This window comes from Cricetulus griseus, chromosome 3, assembly GCF_003668045.3.
Source record: "Cricetulus griseus strain 17A/GY chromosome 3, alternate assembly CriGri-PICRH-1.0, whole genome shotgun sequence".
NCBI classification, from domain to species: Eukaryota; Metazoa; Chordata; class Mammalia; order Rodentia; family Cricetidae; genus Cricetulus; species Cricetulus griseus.
The window spans coordinates 185,469,557-185,489,026 of NC_048596.1; the positions used below are offsets into that span (position 1 = coordinate 185,469,557).

Here is a 19,470-nt window from a genome sequence, read left to right on the forward strand (position 1 = left end):
GCCGGTAGGATTCATGATCCATGAAAGCTAATTGAAACAATTTCTCTTCAAGTTTTGGCAAGCGAAGCATGCATTATAAGCATTAATATCTATAAATTGAATTGTTAATGAATCTAGACACTAATAATGAATGCAATTTTGCAAGCTTAACTAGAAACACTAAAATTATCAGGATCTGGAGCAGAATTTTCAATCATTTTTGCTTATTAAATAGCAAAGCTATGCTTTTAATAAGCTAATCATTTTTATTTGCCCCCATAGGAGTAGCTCAGTTGATTAGAAACAGGTTTCTAAGTGCAAAGAGATGTTGTTTTTCTCTTACTGCTTTAGCCACCAAAGCACTGAAATTTTCAGCAGGATATTTATTTCACAGCCAGTGTCTTCTAAGCACGTTTGTACATGCATATGTTTTCTAAAACTTTTACTCTTTCCATTTCTTCTCCATATAGTGCCTGTCTCATTCATATGTATACTCTTTACATTTTTAAAAGAGTCATTATCACCATTGGTTTAAATAAGTGGTCTCATTTCACATGCAGACATTTTAGAAGATTGTACGTTATCAGAGTGAAAAACAAAATGAGTTTCATGATTACCTTTCTGATTTCTATTATTTTTAGATTCAGGAACTTCTTTGGTGTATATTTCAATTTGAATACCATCTCCATGCAAAAACTTTTCGTAGCCCCACTTAAGAAGCTTGTGACATCCAGTAAGCAAGGCTGATCAATGGTGTGATGTGTTCTGTTTAGTGCTAAAGTGACTGAGATGGCAAGTCGTGAGCTTAGGGGACAGTTAGTGTTTTCAGTAGTTCTTCCCTTATAGTTCCTGAGTATCCTGAGATAGTCAATGTGCCTTTCTGTGCCTGTTCACTTACTGCCCAGGAATGCCTTAAGCACTACCGAGAGTTTGGAACTAATAGCTAGGGATGTGTGGCTTCTCTGTTTATGTTCTCAGGCATGTGACTGAAATTAGATTCAAAGTGCCTTCTCTGAATGATATTGGCAATTATTTAGGTTTGCACCAAGATGCTGAAGCAGATATAGAATCTGATAGTCATTTTGGATTTTTGCATCAGATATTGCATGCTGGAGCTGTTGTGGAAGGGTAGAAGGATGATGGGGTGGGCGCTGGATTCTTTGTTTTTTTTTTTTTCAGCGATGTTGAATATTCCTTTTGACTACCAGGTTTGATGTTATATAACCATTTTAGAAAAATGAAATTTGTCACCTATGTATAATATGTGGTGCAGAATGCCCCAGTAATATAGTATATATGAATTGCTTTGTCAATTATAAAACGGTTTGCAGGCTTGTCCAATGTGGATGTAATAATCACAAACATGATTTTTTTCTGATGACTATTTACAAAATTCAAGCTAATACCTTAATTCTCAAATAAATAGCTTTACTAAAGTGGCAATCTAGTGATCTCTCAAGCATTGTTTACTGCTTTCCTTGAAATGAGTGAATAGTCTAGGGAAAACTGCCTCACCATAAAGCCTAAGGAAAACAAACAAAAAGACAAAAATATTCCCCCAAAGTGTTTTTGGAACACTCATTTCTTAGCTAATAAACTTTTTACTACTTTCTGGGATTTTTTAAAAATTCAAAATCCTATTTGAATCTAATTTTTTTTTTTTTCCATTCAAGGTAGCCTTAAACAACAACAGCAGCAACAAATGAATAGCCATAACATTTGGGTGATGATATTTTTTTCTAATCCATAAATCTGATTGAGTCCATGGATTTCAGCCCTGCCTAGATTTGATTGCCTATTTTATTACCATATTATTTAAGAAATATGTATACTGGTAAATGTGTGTAAATGTAGTTATGTCATCAACGTCTTCTACAGAAATGTGTCTACTGGCAGCCATCTGACATGGCTACTTGAAGCACTGGAATAAGATAGGAATTTTAACATTTGTCCATGATTTTCATGTAAGTTAGTTCTATAGCAATTTTTTTTTTCTTTTTTGAACTTGTTCTTTGAGAATTTTGTGTCATCATGGATTTGGGAACTATCCATTGGAGCCCGACTCACCATTGGTATATGACTGAAGACAAAATTCTTAAGCAAAACTGATTGTGATTATAATTACTGATATACTTAAAATGGTTAACTTTTTCTTATCTAAGTATTTGACAAAATGTCTGTATTAAGTTTTTTTTTTTTTGTTTGTTTTTTTCTCAAATACTACGCTGTGTGCTAGTTTAGAAAACCAAGTCACTATCCTTAAGAAAATATTTAGCCAGGTGAATTGCCATTATCATTATACTATTTTTTTAAAACCACAGCCCAGTTATGTAAAAATATTTTCTTTATATCTGTAGTTTTGAAAATAGAAGTACCAAAATATGTTACTGTGAAAGACATCTCATTCCTGGCTTGGCCTGTGCCCTGTTCCTTTCGTTTCTACCTCCTAGTGCCACAATTACAGGTTCACCTACTACACCCAGCTTGAAAGAGTATTTCTTTTTTAAATCACAAATGTTTTCTGCTTTTTATGACTGTCTTAGAAAGATGACACCCTAAAGATGAAATTAAAATTTATAAATCAGACACAAGTGTAAGAACAATTTTTACTGTAAGCTTGATTCTTGACCATCATCTTAAAATACTTTCAGTTAAAGTAGTATTGAAGGCTTTGTAAAAATGTATTCTGTAACTCTTGAAATTATAGTGACAGACAGAGGCAGAGAGATACAGACAGACAGACACATACAGACAGACAGACACACACACACACACTGACACAGACACAGACACACACACACAGACACACACACACACAGACACACACACACAGACACACACAGACACACACAGACACACAGACACACACAGACACACAGACACACACAGACACACACACACACACACACACACACACACACACACACACACACACACGGTGGCATAAAGATTTTAGCTTTGGCATGAGCAAGAACCTGGAATCTCTTTTGATCTTCTTCTTTATACTTTTTGTAGCATCTTTCTATGACTTATACAAAACAAGAAATCAGTGAAACTTACCCATTGTTTGAACAAGCTCTATGGGTTTGTTCATGGGTAACTGATGGGTAAATGGGTAAATGATGAGACTTACCACTAATTGTCCTTCAGTGCTCACCCTTCCCCCAACAGGAAGTAATCGGAAGCATTAGTTCTTTTTTATCCTTCCAGGTTTTTAAAAAAAGTATATGTAGAAACTAAGTCAAATAATGTATACTTTGCCCTTTTCTGTTCAAGCAGATGGTATTTTTGTCTGGTCTCAGTGGACCAAGAAAACAGGGTACTTTTAATATGGAGGCAGGATAGCAACCTGTTTTGTTTGTGTTGTGGTCTGAGTTGAGTCTAGTAGAATCCAGATAGCAGTGAAACTATTGATTGATTTAGCCACTGAGTCAGACTTAAGTGTTCTGCAGAATAGACTCCTGTGACTTCTGTGTAGTGCTGGATTCTGTGTAGAGAAGGAGATCAATAGGTGTACAAAATAGAGTTCATGATGTCTCTTCCCCCATAACTGCTCATTTTCTACGTGGTTAATGAAACTATTATTTTGTAGGTTGTACAGGCGGAAAGTAAATGGCCAACCTTCAGTCCCATCTCTTCAGCTTCTAGATGTCCCTGCACACCCGGTATAACAGGGCTGTCTGCTCAATCAAGAAATCCTATGGGCTCTGATTTCAAAAGGCATTATGTTACTTCATGTCTCCACCACTACCTTTAACCCAGCCAGGTTCTGATGTCGTCATAACTGTGTTCTTGGAGCAGCGCTTTCTCTCATCTGCCTTTGTTCCTTGTGGTGGTTTGGAAAGAAATGGCCCCCCAAAGGGAGTGGCACTATTGGGAGGGGTGGCCTTGTTGGAGGAAGTGTGTCACTGGGAACTGGACTGTGAGGTCTCTTTTGCCCAAGTTTTCCTCAATGTGACCGTCAGTTGATTTCCTGCTGCCTCCTGGTCATGATGTAGCCAGCACCATGTCTGCCTACATACCAAAGCCATGCATCATGATGATAATGAACTGAACCTCTGAAAATGTAAGCCACCACCGAAATTAAATGTTTTCTTTGTAAGGTTTGTTGTGGTCATTGCTCTTCACAGCAATAGTAAATCCTAAACTAAAGATACCCCTTCTTGCTCTCTACAGTCCGTGTAACAATAGGGACCTTAACTAACCATTTCTGCACCTGACGTTCTAGAAGCTTCCACCTGGAATTAGATTAAAACCCAGGTGCCATACTGACAGTTGGTTTCTACCTCCCTCTGCTTCACTTTTTGCTATGTCTACTCCTTGAACAGAAAGGTTGTTTGAATTACCATCCTTGAATGTTCAGTTCTCTTTATATCTAGAGTTGTAATGTCCCAGATGTACTTAAGACTGTATGCAGCACTCAGTTTATATAAGTTCCTTCCTGGAAACTTTTTTTTTTTTTTCATCTCTATGTCACCAATACAACTCTTTCTACTCAAAACACACATGGCTATCTAGAAATAATTTTTGTATGTATGTTAGTTTTGTGGTATTCCCTGCTAAAATTCTAATTTCCACCAGCGTTGAACTCTGGCTATCCTGTTTATTTTTAATTTTATTTATTTATTTTTGGTATTTCGAGACAGGGTTTCTCTGTGGCTTTGGAAGCTATCCTGGAACTAGCTCTTGTATACCAGGCTGGTCTCAAACTCACAGAGATCTGCCTGCCTCTGCCTCCTGAGTGCTGGGATTAAAAGCATGAGCCACCACCACTGGGCTATCCTGTTTATTTTTTAATTCAACAGATGTTAATTGAGCATTTGGCCATGGCATTTACATTGCAGGCAGGACAATAGTGCAGAAGGAAGTTGCTATAGGTGTGGAGCCTTTACTTTGTGTGTGCATGTGTGGGTGGAGGAACCAGGCAATAAAGATCTAAAATATAGCCTGGCGTTGGTGGTGCACACCTTTAATCCCAGCATTTGGAGGCAGAGGCAGGCGGATCTCTGTGAGTTCAAGGCCAGCCTGATCTTCAAAGAGAGTTCCAGGACAGTCTCCAAACCTACAGAGAAACTCTGTCAGGGGGGTGGGGTGGGGTGGGGTTTTATGTGCTAGGAAGGAAAACAAATGCAGAAGGTTGCAGACTCTCTACATGTTAGGTTTTCAATTTCTTCTGCTATATTCACAAAAGGTATATAACCAGATACTTAAAACCCAGTGGTTTATTAATATTCGGTGGGTATACTGAGGTTTTTATAATCCAGGTTAGACTTAGCTCCAGGTTGTGTGGTTTACAATGCATCTCCTCTCTTCCCTTTCCCTATTTCCTTTGTTTCTTTTTCCTCTGGACTATATTATTCAGGTTAGTCTCCAACTAACAGCTCAAGTGTTCCTCCTGCCTTACTCTCCCAAGTTGCTGGAACTGCAAGCATGTGCTGTTATACCAGGCTGCTGTTGCTTCTGTTGCCATTTAAATCCCCCACCGCTTTCTTTATTGTCAGTGGAGTACCAAATCATGCTATGATAAAAAGTTAGGATGAAAGACTGGTCTTAGCAGTGCAATACATTTTAAGGCTCTGATTGTGTCATTTGTATTAACTTTCCAGTAACCAAAGTAAGTTTCACAGTCAAGTTTAAAGTCTAGGGGATGGATGGGAGATGAGTTCTGGCCACTGTGAAAAATGGACACTAATAATATATCCAATATAAGTGTCAATGAAGTCGGCAGGCCAATTGAGTAAAGTAAGAGGAAGGAAGCAACTAACTATAGACATCTGGGGAAGGAGGTGGAGGAGAAGGAAGGGGAGGGAGGGAGGGAGGGAGGAGGAGGGAGGGAGGGAGGGAGGGAGGGAGGGAGAGAGAGAGAGAGAGAGAGAGAGAGAGAGAGAACATAGAGATGCCACTCCTGGCCAGCTGCAGAAACAGTAGACCAAGAGAGATCAGAAAAATCATGGAAGATGTAGGGAAAAGGACTCGTGGCACATTGTAAAGACTTGTTCTTGTCTTAGAATGAGCTGCAAGCCAGCTGTACGAGGGTCTTGAGCCTAAACACGATGATACCAGAGCCAAGCATAAGGCAACCCTTGTTGTCAGCTGGCTAAATAAACATATACTATAATACTTGGTCTGACCTGAAGACTTTGCAAAAACAGTCAAAGAGACAAATACTTAGTGTGTAAATAGGGTAAAATAATCAAAGCTCTATAACTGGTGGCTAAAAACAATAAAATAAAAATGACAAGTATAGATACTGATATGGATGGTACTGTTTAACAGGGAAATCTATTTAGTAGAATCTTTCAATCCAGAGGAATGCCCAAAGTGTTTGAAATTAAGCTAGTTATACAGAAAGTACAAGATTGAGTTTGGTCACCATCCTTTAGAGATCCAGTTACTTGTCGGGCTTATAAAGTGATAGGCAGCAGATGATTTTAGAAAAAGCAATTCATTGGAAATTGCAAGCATTATATTTATTGAATAGAAAATTAAGACCTATGTCTTAAACATTTAAATAATGCAGAAATAAAAACATTAAGTTGTAATAACTTCCAGTCATGAACCAAACAAATCAGGCAAAACTTGGTCATGCCCTGTTGGTACTTCTGTCGTATGAGACTAAAAGAAATTGTCAACAACCTCATCAACCCCATGCTTCATACCTCATCCTGACCAGAGGAGGTAATGGTCATGTCCAGATGATTTTCTTGTTTTGTTATGTAGCCTTTTTGGAAAAGAAGATCTCAAGACAGAGAAATAATTCTGCAAAGACTCGGTTGTTGTATTCTTTTTGAATATCTAAAGTTGGCAGCTGTGAAAAACTTCTTGAACAATAGAAAGATTAAATTTCTTAATGTCTTTTAAGACATTTTAATATAATATTTTATTAATTCTCTGAGAATGTCTTACAATGTGTTTTGATCATTTTCACCCCCTTTTAAAAGATTTTTAACAAATGTTCAACTCATCTGAAAATCACAGCTGTCTTTCCCTGGGCCCTGCATTATTCTTCTCTTATTAATGTATTAAAATTGACAGTTGATTAGAATAGCAAAAATATGACTCATATTTCTTAGATGTCATTATTGTTCTTTGATCAGATTATTGACTTTAATTGTAGTTTGAAAGACACCTGTGATTCATATTCAAACCCACACAGTCTGGTTTCAGAGTCTGAGCTCTTTCTCACACACTGAACTGGATTATCAGAGAAGTGTCAAGCACAAATTCTTACCATGGTTCTTACATTTTCTAATTGTATCATATTATAGTTTGTATTATAATTAATATAATCAGTAAATATTCATATTCACTACCTTAGCATAATTCTGGCTTTGTTCACTGTTACTCTTAGATTTGACTTTTCTTCCTGTTAGTGTCTATCCATCTTACTGCTTTCAATGGCAGCTGTGGGATTCTCTTTTTATTCTGGAAATAGCTTTCCCTCCTTGTGTAGTGATAATTGTAAGTCCATAAGTGTTTATCTCTCCACAGTTTGGTCGTTTCTTTTTCTGTTATTGAAAACGCTGACAGTTTTACTTTCTTTATTTTATAGATAATGTATTAGAAGATTTGTTAGTTTGCTTTGTTTTCAATATAACCCAGGCCTTGAACGCACTATGTAGTTCAGGCTGGCCTTTACTTACAGTACTCCTGCCTCATCCTCCCAAAAATTAGAATTGCAGGTGTGGGTTCCACACACAACTGAAAAGTGGTTTTTCTGGTTTTTGTTTGTTTGTTTTGGTTTTTCAAGACAGGGTTTCTCTCTGTGTAACAGTCCTGGCTGTCCTGGAACAAACTTTGTAGACAGGCTGGTCTAGGAACTCAAGGAGATCCACCTGCTTCTGCCTCCTGAGTGCTGGGACTAAAGGTGTGTGTCACCACACCTGGCTTGTTTGTTTGTTTTTAAATAGTGTTTATTTCATCATTCTCAAGGTATTCCCTAAGGACCTTTATAATTTTAGAATTTGTGATTTTTTTAAGTTTTAATAAATTTTGAATCATCATCAGTTCAGCTATTACATCATTGCATCTTCATTTCCCTATTTTCTTCTAGGGATTCTATTACTATTAATCTCTGCTGTCATTCTCTGTATCTGTTGACTTCTGTTTTGTGTCCTCTATCTATTTGGTGCATCATCCTGCACTTTAGAACATTTCTTCAACCTTACTTTGTAATTTACTAATTGTTCCATTATCTTTGCCTAGTGAACTGGTTTACCGTTTAAATGGAGTTTAGAACATGTTATCCCCAAACTTCCCTCCCCCATTGAGGTATCATGGCATTGAAAACCAACAGAAGCAGGCCTTTCCCCCCTGATGTTTGGTTACTACCTCTACTAGACAGAATGTGGGGCTGGTTTATCTCTTCTTTCTTTGAGAGTGATTCTGGATCTTGGGAAGGATTCATCCTTTTGTGCCTTCCTTGGGGAGTCTTTTTTATCCAATAGTTAAGTTACAAAAAGATGATTGATTTGGGTTCTGAGTTATTTAATAGGTACCTTTAGTTAAGAAAAAGAAAAGGCAAGTAAGAGTACTATCAGGAATACTTACTGTTTCTCCTACCTAAAATCTGATGACAAGATATTTTTAATCTTAAGAGTTCTGTGATCAGAACTCAGCTTAAATTGAAGCTGATATTTAATCTGTATTTTTTTAATGACTTCTTGTTTTCTATAGGAACCTGTTTCTCCCATAGGAACTTCTTTGCAGACATGAAACCCCACATGCAAACTTGTGCTAGCTATCTATGCTCTACCAATTTTGACTTCCTCCTTATGAGGCTTCATTGCTCTATGGAAACTAAGATCCCTGAAAGGCTCCCTCTGATCCCTCCCCTCCATCTGCCTCTGCTCTTCCTTCCTCCTTACCCAGCACTGATGCTCCACTGAGCACCCCTCAGTCCTTGATGCCACCTCTCATAAGGTAGCTGTGCTTGCTTGGGTCATGACAGTGAATGCAGCCATCATTTGATTTTCATTTCCACTGCTTGGGGATATGTATCAATTCCATTAGCCAAATTAGAATACATTGCATTTTTTAACTTCTTTATTGGATCTTTGGGGGTTTTACATCATGTCCTCCTGGCTTCTTCTTCCCATATTCTCCCCTCATCCCTGTTGCACCCCACCCCCACCAACAAAAGAAGACAAAACAAAGTAGGCAAGCAAGCAAACAAAAGCAAGAATAACAACAAAAAACCATTAAACCAAAACAGAACAACAATAACAACAAAAAACACATCTGAAACAGCAAAATCTCTGCTTCTTCTCTCCTGCCTCTCCATCACCTTTTCATTTGTCCTAGTGGCATTGGAGGCTTCATTGTGTCATATAGTAATACCCCTTTGTCCTATCAGCTCGGCTAGCAACTGTCCATTGCAATGAGTCATTGGTCTGGTTCAACGCTTCTGGTTTTTGGTACACTAGATCTTCACCAGAGCTCTTCTAGGGTATCCAGTGTCTTGGAGATCTTATGGTATCCTTCCACAGGAACAGTCCCTTCACAAGCTCCTCCTACAGGACCTAGATGGGGTAGGCGCTAGAATGGGTCAACCCAAGGCCCAGTTGTGGGTCTGGGTGTTAGCCAGTCAGGTCAGATCGAGCCACTGGGGCCACCCTCCTCAGGTGTGGTGGTAGGTGAAATCTTTCACCTACATGCATGTCCTCAGGGTGGGTTCATCCTTACCTGTTATGAGAGGTGGGGGCCCTTGCTTCCCTCTGATTTCATCTTACCTGATTCCTAAGGCCTCCTGAGGTGCCACTAGCCACAGACATCAACACAGACCTCAGCTGCAGCGGGACCATGACCCTTGGCCACAGCTTAGGCCAGGACGACACCCTGCCTCTGGGTGGAGGGAATGTCCACTAAGGTGGGAATGGTTCTGGCAGTCCTGTGGTCCCTAGACACCATCAAGACCTCAGGTTTCAGCCCCACCCCTGGGCCTCTATGTGACCATTAGTGTCAGTGCAGGACTCAGACTTCAGGTCAAACCCCACACCACTGTGGGACCATGGACCCCAACATGGTCCTTAGCAACAGCTGGGGCTGGATGTCACCACTGCCCCTGGTGGCAGTATGGCCCTGAGACACTAACTTGGCCCTTGATATTGTGTGTCTCCATGGCCTGCTATGGTAGCAGGAACATCTGGCATCAGCACAGACCCTGGCTGCAGTTGGATCCAGTTGTCACCATATCATTGAGTAGCAGCACAGGCCACTCAGATACAGATGCATCCTGGTCCTCAGTCACCAACCCCGACTCAGGTTGCTGGTTTGACTCCCGGCTTCTTCATGGTGCCTGGTAGTAACTGGAGCCACATAAGCCAATCTGGACCCTGGCTGCTACAAGACCATGGACCCAGATGTGGCCCTTGGTGGCAGCCTGGGCCCAGATGACACCCTGGCCCTGGGTGGTATCATAGACCACTCATGTCTGTATGGCCCCTGCTGTGGTGTGGCCCCCTGACTCCATCCAAGCCACAGGCTCTGGCCCACACCCCAGGACTCTGTAAGGCCCTAGTGGTAATCTGTGCCTCAGTTTTTAATGCAGACTCCAGCTACAGGTGGGCCACGGACCAGACATGGCCTCAGGCAGCAGCTCAGCCTGGTTGACATCCTTGTTCTGAGTGGTGGCTCTGGGCACTCAGATCAGGATGGTTCTGATGACAGCATGGCCCCTGGACACCAACAAGACCACAGAACGCATGCAACCCAGACCCCAGGCTTCATGTAGACTTTGGTGGCATCATGGGGACATGGATATTAATATAGACCTCAACTATGGTAGGACCATGGGCACAGTCATGGTCCTCAGCAGCAGCTTAGCCCTGGATATTACCATGGCCAAGGTGGCTGCAAAAGTTGCCCAGATCAGTATGGCCCCAGTGACAACATGGCTCATGAATCCGATCTTGGCCCCCGGAAGTGGCCCAGCCCACTGGAGTCAGCATGGCACTCAACAGCAACAGGAATCATGGGTATATACAGATACCCTGGCTACTATAGGACCAGAAACTCACATATGGTCCTTGGTATCTGATACAGAGATCACCGTGGTTCCGGGTAGCAGCAGACCTCCCTCCTTAGCCTACTCCTCACCACTGTCACCATGGACCCAAGTGGCAAGCTGGTCTCTAACATCTGCCTAATCCTCTACATCTACTTTTCTTCCTCTAATTCTCCCAATACCCCGCCCATTATGTACTTAAAATGAGGGGGCCCACATGCTCATGGCCCTTAGGCACCAGATGGGCCCCTAGCTGTCTTCCTATCACCCCAGACCCAGCTGACTTTCTTCTGCTTGCTGAGTCAGTGTGAAATCTGCATCTGGGGTGGGGGTTGCTGTCCTCGGGCCAGCCTGGGCCCAGGGACACTAGCTGGCTTTCTTCTGCTTGCTGGGAAGATTCCCAGCTAGTGCATTTTTTAATGATACAAATAGTGGCACTGAGATTTTTGTATATATGAGCCTGGTGTATACACATCTCTGCTATATTGTATAGACCATGTTGATCTGGTAGTAGACTTACTGGATCAGAGAGTAAAGGCACATTCAGCTTTACTAGAAAGACCAACTATGCTTTCCAATGTACCTTTAGTGGTGTTTACTTTCATTCACAATATACTTGAATTCCTTTTATTGGAAATTCTGATAATATTTGTTGGGACTTAAAAATAGTTTTCAAAGCCCTTGCTCTAGTAAGTCCATAGCCCCTAAGCCTCCTCAAATAGCCACCAACTGTAGACTAAGTATTCAAATGCCCAAGACTATGGGGAGCATCTCATTCAGACTACCACATTCCACTCCATGGGCTCCATAATATTGTGGTACTATCTGTTGTATTATTTTAAGATGTGAAACATTTGTTTATGCTGTAGAATTTCTTTATTGATGCAAAGATGAGTTGCATTCTTTATGATGGGTTTGCTAAACTCTGTGAAGCTGTGTTACTTTGACGTCTAAAATGCCTGATTGGTCTAATAAAGAGTTGAATGTCCAATAGCTAGGCAGGAGAAAGGATAGTTAGAGCTGGCAGGCAGAGAGAATAAATAGAAGGAGTAAGAAAAGGAGGAGGACATCAGTGGCCAACCACTCAGCTACACAGCAAGCAATGGAGTAAGAAGTGTACAGAATACAGAAAGATAAAAGCCCAGAGGCAAAAAATAGGATACTTTAAGAAAAACTGGTAAGAAACTAGCCACGCTGAGGTCAGGCATTTATAAGTTATAGTACGTCTCCATGAGTATTTATTTGGGTGCTGGGTGGCAGACCCCATCCCCCAAAAGAGCAAAGAGTAATTAAACAATCAACAACACATAACATAATGCAAAATGTGTTTAATACAATTTCAGAAGTCCCTATAATCTTTCACAATCATAACACTTTTGTGAAAATCCAGAGACTCTTCTGAGACTCCAGGCAATCTGTTAATTGTAACCCCTGTAAAATAAAAAAGTAAATTACATACTTCCAATATATAATGGTATAGAATATACATTACCATTCCAGAATGTAGAAATGAGGACATAGTGAGGAAATACTGGACCAAATCAAGACCAGAAACTCAGTAGGGCAAACACCAGCTCCCAGTTATATTAAGGGGCTCAGATGACTCTGCCCTTTTAGCTTTGCTGCCTGCAACTCACTTTTTCCTGTTTTGGGCCAAGTCTGCTCTGTTTTCAGCTCTCCATGGCAGATTTCCCACAACTGTGGCACCTCTGCTATCATGTAGTCTCCAACACAATCCATGCTTTACTTCCTCAGCTTCACACTGTGACCTCTCAATGCCTTTACACAAGGACTTCCCTGCCACGAACTGCCTGGCTTCTCCTGCTCTCTGAAACTGTGGAAGAAGATTCTACAATACCTTTATCCTTGACTTCCAAAGCTCTTAACATATGCTTGGCACTGCTAAGTTCGGCTGCCCCCTTAGATGGTCCCTGTTCTCCTCTATCTGCATTTGCAGCAGTTTTGTTTTCTGTTGCTTTTTAGGGACAGAAAATCCCCTATAAGTTGGACCACTGTGTGGGGTCTTGTTCTCAGGGCACCCTTCCCTTTGTTCCCTTCATTTAATTGGGGCTCTCCGTAATGGCTCTAATCTCTTAACAAGTACAGCCTCTCTTCCAACATAAGCCTTGGCTGTAACATCAAGCTTGCCATTACCCCCTTTCTTTCCAGAGTGTATGATCTGTATTTCTTTCTGGCTCATTTACTCTTTTTCATTGTTGACCTGTATAGGCATGCTTACTAATAAACACATAGTAAAGTCAATAGTATGCTGTTTTAACGTTTCTACTGCCAAAGAAATTAGTTCATTACTTTTAGATTCAGTCTCAAGAAAGTCCTTAGGATATGGGCAGAAAGAAGCCTCATTTTTTGACCCTAAATCACAGAAACAGTGGTGGCTATCCAAGCCACTAAATTACTATCCTCTGAAACCTCTTGTGATCAGCCTCCATAATCTGCATGGCTCTTATCACTACTGTATTCCAAGCTCCCACTAGGAATGCCCTAAGGTTCCACATCCAATGTCCAACCACTTTTCTAGTTCAAGGCCCCAGAGTCTTTCATATCATTCAAAAAAGAGTGAGGTCATGTTCTTTGTAGCAGTACTCCACTACTGGCACCAACTTCTATATTAATTAGTTGTCATTTCTGTGATAAAACAGCATGATCTAGGCAACTTATTGCCTAGGTTTATTTGGGACTGATGTGGTTTTTGAAACCTCAGAACTTGTCCCCAGTGACATACTTCTTCTAGCAAACCTCACCTCCTAAACCTACCCAAACAATGCCACCAACTTGGGACCCCAGTATTCAAATACCTGACACTACAGGGGGAGGTCTCATTCAAACCACACTTGTCAAGTTCAAGAAAAGGGCTTATTAAAATTTTGAAAATATATAAATGTGAGGGAGAATTGCTCTCTATAAAGTGTGGAGCCATTTTGTCTTTAGACATGCATTTATACTTTTCCATTCATTTATACTGTTCTTGGTGTATTTTAATCAGTTTACTTTTAATGTTATTTTTGTGTTTATATATTTATTTCATATACTTTAAAGCATGTGGATCAATGGGGGAGCACTTATCTAGTATGCACAATCCCTGGGTTCATTTCCTTGCATCATTGAAAGGTAAAGAAAGAGAAGGGAGGCAGGCTGATTTGTTTTCTTTAGCTGACTTTTTTTTTTAACATTTGTTTTCCTATTTTTTTCTGTCTGGCTGCAACAGAAATACTGTGTAAGCTCATCTATTAAAATGTGTTAGGAATTGGATGATGATTCCTGAGATGCAGTATAGGGGCTGGTAAATATCCTTTCTGTACTTGAAGATGTGTCTTCTCTGTAGGGTGTAGATTCTGTTCCCGACTAATTTTGATTAAGTCTAATTGGTTCAGTTCTGTTTATCTCTCTTTCCTTCCCATGCATTCTGCCTCTTGTCTACAAACTACAAATTTGTACCTATTAACTCATAACTGCTCTTTCCCCCTTACCACCAGTAACCACACTGATCTACTCTCTGTTTCTATGCATTTGAAATATACATATATTTTAGATGCCAAATAAAATGAGATCATATAGTCATATAATAGTTTTCATTCTGTTTCTGGTTTATTTCATTGACTAGATTCCAAAGGTTTATTTGTGTGATAAATGTGATATAATTTCCACAGTGAAACCCATTATTTTGTACAATTAACATGCTAGGATTATTTTTTAGAGATACAAAGTTGGGAGTGGGTAGGGAGGTGGGAGATAGATCTGGGAAGAGTTAGGGGATGCGTATATGCAAAATACATTATGTGAATTTCTCAGATAACCAATATACATTTTAAAATGTTAAAATAATAAGGAAGCAGATTGTAAAAATCTCATTATTCAACTTTGACAGAGATATCAGTTGTTTCCATATCTTAACTATTATGAAGAATGCAAGTACTTTTGCAGAAGTATAGTTTAATTACTTTTGGTGTTTTTCTATTTTGTTTGTTTTGTTTTGTTGTTTGAGACATGGTTTCCTCTGTGTAGCTTTGTAGATCAGGCTGGCCTCAAACTCACACAGATCTACCTCCCAAGTGCTGGGTTTAAAGGTGTGTGCTACCACTGCCCAGCTCACTTTAACCCATTTAAAGAGACACTATATCCAGGCTTGACAAGGCACTCTGTAAAACTAATAGACATTTTTAACTCTTTGGAACATTTTCTTTAGTGTCTAAAATTTTTACTTTGGACCATGAGCAGTTAAGGTAAAAAAGAAGAGAAAGTAGGGTTTTCAAGTTAAATAGCATTCATCTGTCTATTTTATACTTCAGAATCTTTGTCTCTTGCTAATGAGTTAAATACCTTTATCAGAGTATGAGCTTACTAGTGTTGCATCATCATCCTTAGGTACCACTTTCCAAATGGCAGTCTCTTCTCATTTAGTCTGCAAATACTGCTTAGTTTACCTCCAAAATGCATCCCACAGTCTCACTTCCAGTGTTCCCAAATTATTTTTGTCTCTTAATTGGACTTATGGAATCGCCTCTCCACTTAGCTCCGCTCTTACCTCCTAAAGGTCTATTCTCCAGGAAGCAGCTAGAGGCATCCTTTTATAACCATTCAGTTTATGTCAGTTATTTGCTGAATCCCCTCCAGTGGTTTCATTTCAACACCCAGTCTTCCCTGTGGGTTACTACTCCTACCATGGTCTGTTCCTACCTCTAAGGGCTCTTCTACTTCATTTTCATTCAACTCCCAATAACATTAACCTTCTTGCCTTTCCTTAAAGACATTTCTGACATTTTTATTGTTTCTTTTGCCTGGACCTTTCATCTAGATATTCTTAAAGTTGTCATTCTTATTCACCCTGTGTTCAAATCATTCTACAAAGTACTACCAAGGTGACAGGTCTCTCCTTGCTCCCATAGTCACTTGTCTTTAGGGCTGGTACATGGAGAGAAACATCAAGACTGTTCTGGAGACCAAGTGAAGATTTTCAGCAGAAGTTCCTATCTGTTCATGGTGGCAGGACAGGTGTCCATTCTTCAAAGAATGTTTTAAGTCTCTTAAGTAATAGCTTACTATCTAATGTATGTTATCAGTTACATTATTAACAGAGTTACTGGAAGATTCACATTTTGTAACTTCCTTATAGTGAATGTATGTACTTATAGAATATATTATTTATGATTTCATTCTGTTGCTATCCTGATTTTACCTCTTTGTTTTAGATTTAATTTGTATTCTGATATCATTTAATGTATTCCTTCCTTTATTAAATTCTTTTTGGAACAATTTACAATATAAATAAATAAACCAATAAGCTAACAGCATTATCAACAAAAGTTTAACTGCCATAATAGTCAGTTCTATCTTTAGATAGAAGAAAATTTGGCTTGTTGGGGCAGTGGACATCTATGACATAGTTGTTAAGCAAACCTTTCCCGGAATTTTCATTCTCCATTCATAATGTGTAACATCCCTCTTGGTTCCAGGTATACACTTCAGGAATAAGTACAGCTCCCTACCCACTTACTTAATTTGTGCAGTATTGGAAACATTGGAATCTTGCCTGATAAATTTGAATTTGACTCAACTAGTATTTTAGATGTACAGTAAACTTCCTTTACACGAGGAAAAGGCAATCTGCAGTGAAAGAGGATTAAACTGGCCTATAGAAAAAGGTGAGATTTATGGAGAAAAATAATCTAGCCCTAATAATGTCTTGTCTATCTTTGCACAATTCTTCTTTTTAGTCACTGAGATACTTCCATGCTATTTTAGTAAATTCTTCTTTTTCTAAGTCAGTTCAGAGTTGTATTGGTCACTTTAACTAGAAAGGTCCTGACTAGGCAACATAATTATAGGCAAAATGGGTAGTTGGAAAACCACATGGATGTAGAACTAGACCCTCACTATAAACTTTGTGAGCCTGAGTGAGAGTCTATAGAAATGTATAGTAGAACATTTTTTTTTTTGCTTTTAGCTTTTAAATTTATTTCTCTCACCAATTTTTGTTCAGAAAGGTAAAATTATGATGAATTCAGTTCTGTAAATACCCTTTATTCTTTTCTCTTTGGCTGTATGCATTGGTGGGTTTTTTTGTTTGTTTGTTTGTTTTTGTTTTTTTTGCTTCTCATACAATCATACAATACATCCTGACTGCAGCCTCCCCTCTCTCCATTCTTCCCAGTATCCCTTTCCTTCTCCCCCAGATCTACTGCTCCTCCATTTTCCTTCAGAAAGGAGCAGGCTTCCCGGTGATACCAACCAAACATAACATAACAAGATGTAATAAGAATAGTCTGGATGAGGCAACCCACAGGAGGAAAAGGGTCCCAAAAGCACACAAAAGAGTCAGAGACACCCCCATTCCCAGTGTTAGGAGTCTCACAAAAACTCCAAGCTAAACAACCATAGCACATATGCAAAGGACCTAATGCAGACTCATGCAGGCTCCATGTCACTGCTTCAGTCTCTGTGAGCTATGAGTCCTGCTTAATTGATTCTGTGGGCTGTCTTCTTCTGGTGTTCTCAATCCAAATAGTAAAGATACGGTCTAGTTATGAATAGGTCAAAAGAAATACAGATTATTTTGCTTCTGTGTCATGCCTAATAAATAACAAACTTCTGACTCTATTGGCAAATTGAAAACATTGATGTTGAGAGATTTTAATGACCAGTGTTTTTGACTCCTGTTACTTTGTTGTTATTGTTGGTGACAGTGTGTGTGTGTTAGTGTACATGTGCGTGTGCGTGTGCGTGTGCGTGTGCGTGTGCGTGTGCGTGTGCGTGTGCGTGTGCGTGTGTGTGTGTGTGTGTGTGTGTGTGTGTGTGCTTCCTCCCTTCTGTGGGTTTGGCTGGTGTGAGACTGTTTATTGCTTGTATTTTTGTAGGCGTAGCAAACTTCCTTGGGCTGGAACTTTCCTTCTAGTACCTTCTGTAGGGCTGTATTTGTAGATAGATGTTGTTTCAAATTGTTGTGAAATTTTTTTCTCCATCTATCATAATTGCAAGTTTTCTGGGTATATTAGTCTGGGCTATGATCTGTGATCTCTTAGAGTCTGCAAGACATCTCTCCAGGATTCTGGATTTTAGAGTCTCCATTGAGAAGTTGGGTGTAATTCGGATAGGTCTTCCTTTATATGTTAAAAATATGGAACACTTCACAAATTGTGTGTCATCCTTGAGCTAATATTCTTTGTATTTTTCAAATTTTAGTATATGTGCCTCCTAAGTGAGCACTGTGTGCACTGTTCTTACCCTCTTAGAACTTCCTGTTTTTAAATCTATCAAGGGAGGAGAGTAAAAGGACCTGCTTCCTATTGCACCAATATCCATGAAGTATATGAGGTGGCATTTATAGGCTCTAATAAACTTACTCACTCAGCAGTGTTGTCTCTTTGTGCCAGGGACTGTTTTAATGCTTGAAATAGTCAAGAAAAGACATAAATATGTCTGCCTTCAAGGCAAGTTCATTTCTCAGGAAGCTGCCTGTGGTTTTGGTTGAAGCGAGAAGGCTGTTGTATGCCATGGTACACTTCTCAAAGAAGAGAGCTCTCCTACAATCCAAATCACACCCTTTCCCCCTTTTTATTGAAAATAGATTTTTCTCACATTGATATAAATGAGTTAAATTTCCCCTCCCTCTACTTCTCTCAGTTTCTTCCCTTTTCCCCCTCATCCCAATCTACTCCCTTTCTGTTTCTCATTAGAATATTAACAGGCTTCTGGGGGATAAAAATACAATATATAAAATAAAACAAACAAACAAAAAATCACATTGGAATTGGATAAAAGAAACAAAAGGAAAAGTGGAAAAGTGCCCAGGAGAAGGCATAAGAAACAGAGATCCACTCATTTGCACACTCAGGAATCCCATGAAAACTCTAAATTGGAAGCCATAATATATACTCAAAGGACCTGTGGCAGACTCATGCAGGCGCTTTGGATGCTGCCCCAGCCTCTGTGAGTTCATATGAGCTTCACTCATGTTGACTTAGAGGGCTGGCTTTCATGCTATCTGTCATTCCCTCTGGCTCTTATAACTCTTTCTCTCTCCTCTTCTGCAGGGTTCCCTGAGCCCTGAGGGGAGGGTTTGATGGAAACATCCCATTTAGGACTGAAATTTTATAAGGTCTTTCACTCTCTGCACAGGGGCTGTGGGTCTCTGTATTTGTTCCAGTCTGCTGCAGGAGAAAGTTTCTCTGATGATGGCTGAGTAAGACATTCATCTATGAATACAGAAGAATGTTGTTAGGAGTTATTTTATTGCTACTTAAAAAAACATCTTGGGCTATCTAGTCTCAGGTTCTTGGTCACTTGAGCAGAGTTCCATCTCGTGGAGTGGGCCTTAAATCAAATCAGATATGGTTGGTTACTTCCATAAGTTTTGTGCCACCATTGACATAGTATATCTTGTTGGCAGGATACCATTGTAGATCAAAGGACTTGTGGCTGGGTGTTGTTTATGTTTCCTTTTTGATAGTGTACAGAGTACCTTCCTGTAT

The 19,470-nt window shown here is 39.7% G+C and overlaps 1 pseudogene; it reads right to left on the reverse strand.

The window, feature by feature from the left end:
• Positions 1-18,110: 18,110 nt before the first annotated feature.
• On the reverse strand, positions 18,111-18,205 carry LOC113834704 (annotated as a pseudogene).
• Positions 18,206-19,470: the final 1,265 nt, after the last annotated feature.